Here is a 5,753-nt window from a genome sequence, read left to right as displayed (position 1 = left end):
GAATTTTTTCTAGTCAAAATCAGAAAAGAAATATGGCGAAGCTATTTTAAAAATATTTCCTACCAATTGGTCACAGAAATTCTATCACAGATGAATACATTTACTTGACATATTGCATAAAATTATTTTTTTAATAACTATTGTTTAAGCCAATTTTTTTGAAGCAAAATCTTTGGTTGTTCTTGGCATTTCTTAATTTGCTTACTTGGGGGTATATTCTCTCCAAATCCACACATATAATTTTCATTGCCTTTAAAAGGGGTTATGAACACACATCTGAAGGAGAATTGACCACTTGTTTTTTGATGTTTTAAAGCCAACTAAAGCATAAACCTCTTGTTTCCTTTCTGATCCCAGCCTTTTTCAATGAGAACAATGCTTATGCAAGATTTCCTAGGGGGATTTTGTGGTTTGAGGTTTTAATAATCTAGGCTAAAATTCAAATAGGAACCACAGCTGCTTGGATAAGACTCTTAGACCTTTTCATCTGAACTATAGTGAACTTACGAGAATTTTTAACTATTCTGAGCTCTGATATACAAGCAAGGCATGTGGTAGCTGTATTTCCCACATAAGAATATCTATATACTTGCAAATTATATAAAATAACATAAAATAATATGCATTTTTCCTTAACTATTTGTTAATTTGTTTAAAACAGATTTGACTATTTTAAACAGTAATGAATATTGGTGTTCTGATTCAGTAAGGGGAACCTATGAAGAATTCTTTAACAATTAGATCTTTAGGACTGTTAAAATAGAATCTCTTCATTTTCTGAAAAAAAAAAATAAGGTATGTCATTGCTATATTACTCTTTCATGATACTTTTTATAAAATTGATTTTCTATACAGATGCCCCTTGACTTGATGGGGTTACATCTCCATAAATCCATTGTATGTTGAAAATATCATTCAGCCAAAAATGCACTTAATACACCAAACCTACTGAGCATCATAGCTTAGCCTAGCCTAGCTTAAATGAGCTCAGAAAACTTAAATTAACCTGTAGTTAGACAAAATTATCTAACACAAAGCCTATTTTATAATAAACTGCTTGATATCTCATGTAACTTATTGAATGATATACTGAAAGTGAAAAACAGGATGGTTGTATAGGTACTCAACATAGTTTCTGCTATGGTGAAAAGCATTTTGCTTTTTCACCATTATAAAGTTGAAAAATAGTAAGTATTGTAAGTCAGTGACCATCTGTACTTCTAAAATAGTAGTATTGTGTTTAAAATGTAAGATTTATTGAAGAATCTGGGCTTTACAGATGCTGCTGGCCGACCAGAGTCCCCTGTTGCCAGCCATGGTCAACCCCACCGCATTCTTCTACATTGCCATCTGTGGTGAGCCCTTGGGCCCCAACTCCTTCTGGCTGTTTGCAGACAAAATTCCAAAGACAGCAGAAACCTGTAGTGCTCTGAGCACTGAAGAGAAAGGACTTGTTATAAGGGTTCCTGCTTTTGTAGAATTATTCCAGGGTTTATGTGTCTGGGTGGTGAGTTCACATGCCAGAATAGCACTGGTGGCAGGTCCATCTATGGGGAGACATTTGATGAGAACTTCAAGCTGACGCATACAGGTCTAGCATCTTGCCCATGGCAAATTCTGTATCCAACACAAATGATTCCCAGTTCTTCATCTGCACTGCCAAGACAGTGGTTAGATGGCAAGCATGTGGTCTTTAGCAAGGTGAAAGATGGCATGAATATTGTGGAGGCCATGAAGTGCATTGGGTCCAGGAATGGCAAGACCAGCAAGAAGATCACCACTGCTGACTGTGGACAACTCGAATAAATTTGACTTGTGTTTTGTCTTAACCACCAAACCATTCTTTCTATAACTCAGGAGAGCACCCCTCCGCCTCATTTGCTTGCAGCATCCTAGAATCTTTGTGCTGTCACTGCAGTTCCTTTGGCTTCCGTATTTTCCTTATTCCCTTACATGCCTCAATGGATTGCAGCATTAAGTTTATAATTATGAAATAAAAACTAAATAACAAAAAAGAAGATCTATTGAACAATCTGTTCATGAAATTCCTGAAGTATGAAATACATTAAATTATAGCTCTCAGGTATATTTAAATGAGGTTCCAATGTTCATATAAAAGGCAAACATTCAGAGTCTATCACAGCATTATAACGTTATTTAAACATCTATTTGATCAACAAATGACTGCATACTGAAGACTTTACAAGGAGAGAATATAATAGAGAGAAAGTTTATGAATCGTCCAGCACTAAATTTAGATGAAAGGCCTAATCCAAAGAGGAAAACTTTTAGAGCTAAGAAACCTTAGATGACTTCAGGGCTCCTTTTCAGGGCACAGAGCTTCAAAGATGCTGGGCCTGCAGCCTGGGAAGAATTTCTCCAGAAAAACATAGCCTTGGAAGTATACCAGGCTTGAAGGTCTTTGCCTTTGCTGGGCATCAGCCCCATATGCCTTTATGCACAATGAAACTTAGTGGTTCTCATCTAACCAGTTGTTTGCAAAGTTTTCTACAGAATCCTATACGTTTACAGAATTGTATGATGGATTTCCACAGGGAGAGGGGTGTCCTCTGTTGATGAGTAAGTAGGATCTGGATATCTCCTTCAATTTTTGCCAGAACTGTTCCATGTTTTAACAGCCTTATATTAATTTTTTGGTTAAGATTTAGTTTAAACCCATCCTTTGAAGAAACGAGAAAGGACAAGTTTAATTTTTTGCATTATAGGGTATTAAAAGAGTCACAGCCTATCACATATTTCCTATGACCCCTAACTCTGAATATGAATGGTTAATAGATCGTCCCTGCTGCATTATGGCCAAGACAGTCTGGGACTCAGATGACACCAGCCGAATCCCAGCACTTCAGAATTAGACATTACACTAAACTGTTGGCAAGCATATGCTAAAAGAAAATTTGGTAGATAACAGGTACAAATGATAAATGGCGTCTTGAAAAGAAATCAACAAAAATGTTAGGGTTGTTTAGATAAATGTTAAGATTTATTATCCTGGCAACTACAGATACAAATCAAAGCATATTCTTTCACTTTGGTCATCTATAAACCCTCTGCATTGGAGTTCCTTTGTCTACTGCTTGGTTCAGTAATGCTTTCTCACCATTCACAGATGAAATATTACTGATCATTTTAAGTTTTTATAAAAGAATATGAAATCAGCTGTTTCAAATCTGGGTGTACATTCTAAAGGACAGTAGGAGCCTCTGCTCCCTCAGAAATATGCTTTCCTGGAATAACAGGCTTTGAAGACCATTTTCACCATTCCCCAACTTGTGAATCCAGGGACAAATGAAGGACAGCACTTTCTAGGGATGGATGTTTTGCAGTTGTTTTGACAACTGCAAAAACTCTCTAAATGAATATCCCATTTGCATCCCTAAACTAAGAGACTTCACCAAACTTTAACACAACTTCTGGTAGCTTAGGGCCACTTTCCTGGAACAACCTAGCCCCCACTTCGAGTTTCTGTCTATCTGAAAAACCTCAAGGCTGTCAAAAGAAGTTAGTGCTTGTTTTAGGCAACACCTGACCACAGGTCCCTGACCTCTCTTCTTACAGCATTTGCTAAACAGGGTTTACAATTCTGAATCCTTCCTCTGTCCCTTCGAGATGTATATGTATCTCCTACAACTCAAGAGTGTCTTTCTAAGTATCTGAAAGCCGTTCCTTTGAAATATAATCATCAGCAGGGACAGGACCTCTGTCTGACAGTCTCTGGGGGAGGAAAGAATCCTAACTTCCATAATTGCCAACTAGCAGACCGAGCTTCCCTAATCACATTTGTACTGACCACCACTTTGTAATTTTTCAATTGAGTTCCCTCTTCTTCTCCCTCCCTACACCCTATTCTCCCTTTAAAATTCCATATCATTTTCAGCAAATCGGAATGAAGGTTAGCTCTTTTCCTTACTGTCAGTAGTTAGAGAATACAATATTTTCAACCCTTTAACTAATGTCCAGCTTTGTTTATCTTTGACAGTGTTAAAAGAGGAAACAACGATCTGGCTTTTGAGGGAAACTGTGGAGAATGGTCTGTGAAGAAACTGAAGCTCAGCACTGAGGGGCATTGGTTTTCAGGAACTTGCTAACAATGCTGGAGAGTAGTTCAGCAAGTCCTTGAGGGTGATGGGGCTGTCTTTGATAAGAATCCAAGAAAGTGTTACTTGACTCATAGACGAGAGGCATAGAATCAGGAAATACAAGAGACAGGAAGCCTGGTGAAGGGTGAGTTAATTACCAAGAAGTTATCTCCCAAATTGGACAAGACCTGATAGGTTTGAAAATTGTTGAGATAGTTCAGCTGTATTTTGCATACTCTGACAATAGTTTGAGGCCCCAGAGGGAAGAAAAGACTTTAAAATCTAAGTAACTCTGAAAGCGTTAACTTTGGAAATCCTCTGGAGTGAGGCGGGCTAGGAGAATCAAGTTACATGAGCCACCATTTAATCACCATAAAGAATGACATCATTCCATGGAAATCTCTGAAAAGCAGTCATGAACAAAGCGTGAGACAATGACAATAAAGGATAGGATTATTAGATATCTCAATCAGCAAGGACCACTGAGAAAAACTGAAATGGAAATGTCTCTTAGTTACCATGTCCAATGTGAAATAGATAAGAACTTATCGATTTTCTTTCAATTGTTATGTGAAAATCATTTATACTTTTGAAAAGCTTTTTCCAGATCATGCCTGTATTAGTCGATTTTTATGCAGCTGATAAAGACATACCTGAGACTGGAAAGAAAAGGAGGTTTAATTTGACTTACAGTTCCACATGGTTGGGGAGGTCTCATAATCATGGTGGAGGGCAAAAGGCACTTCTTACATGGCGGCAGCAAGACAGAATGAGTAAGAAGCAAAAGCGGAAACCCCTGATAAACCCATCAGATCTTGTGGGATTTATTCATTATCACAAGAATAGCACGGGAAAGACCAGCCCTCATGATTAGACTACCTCCGCCTGAGTCCCTCCCACAACACATGGTAATTCTGGGAGATACAACTGAAATTGAGATTTGAATGGGGATACAGCCAAACCATGTCAACACCCAATATTGTACTTCTTTTTACAGATTCAGTATGGATTAGAGGAAATGTAATGTTAAATATTGGGTATGTAAAACATGAATAATATTTATTTTCTGGTTAAATATTGCCAATGAGATTTCATTGGATTGGTACTGAACATGTCTAATTTTATAGTTGTTATAATGATTTGGATAAAGAGGACACAGTCACAACTAAGCTCTTCAGTGAAGCAAAGTATGCGGTTTTGTAGCTAAATTTCAGAATGATTTGATAAGACTGTATAAGTAGGTACAACAATATGATGACCAGCTACCTAAAGTGAAAGTATCGTATTTCATCTAGATAAAAGTTGTAATGGGATGTTGCAAAGTGGAAAAGAGTTATTCGTACTTTGCCAGATAATGTCATGAGAAAAAAGACATTGCTGAGTGTAAACATTTTGAGCCCAAAAGAATGGGAGAATCATTTTTAGCCAGGATCCAGAAATTTATAAGAATGATCGAGATAGAGGGTGGAGACAAACAACACTGTAGTTTGGGAAAGTCCAAGATTTAATCATTAACAATTTCACCTGCATCTTCCTCAATCTTATTGCAGTTCACAACAGTTTCTTTTTCATGAAAACTCTGGCATTTGTTTGGTTTGTCTTTTGCTTTTCAATCATTAGGCCCTTTGTTTTTTGGACTCCTCTTTTTCCTATTCC

The 5,753-nt window shown here is 37.2% G+C and overlaps 1 pseudogene; it reads left to right on the top strand.

Moving 5' to 3' along the window:
• The first annotated feature begins 1,294 nt into the window (after positions 1–1,294).
• Positions 1,295–1,806, top strand: LOC105538398 (annotated as a pseudogene).
• Positions 1,807–5,753: the final 3,947 nt, after the last annotated feature.

Source organism: Mandrillus leucophaeus, unplaced genomic scaffold (genome assembly GCF_000951045.1).
Source record: "Mandrillus leucophaeus isolate KB7577 unplaced genomic scaffold, Mleu.le_1.0 Scaffold191, whole genome shotgun sequence".
NCBI lineage: Eukaryota > Metazoa > Chordata > Mammalia > Primates > Cercopithecidae > Mandrillus > Mandrillus leucophaeus.
The sequence above is the reverse complement of the archived record's forward strand: the minus strand, read 5'-3'. Positions and strand labels throughout refer to the sequence as shown.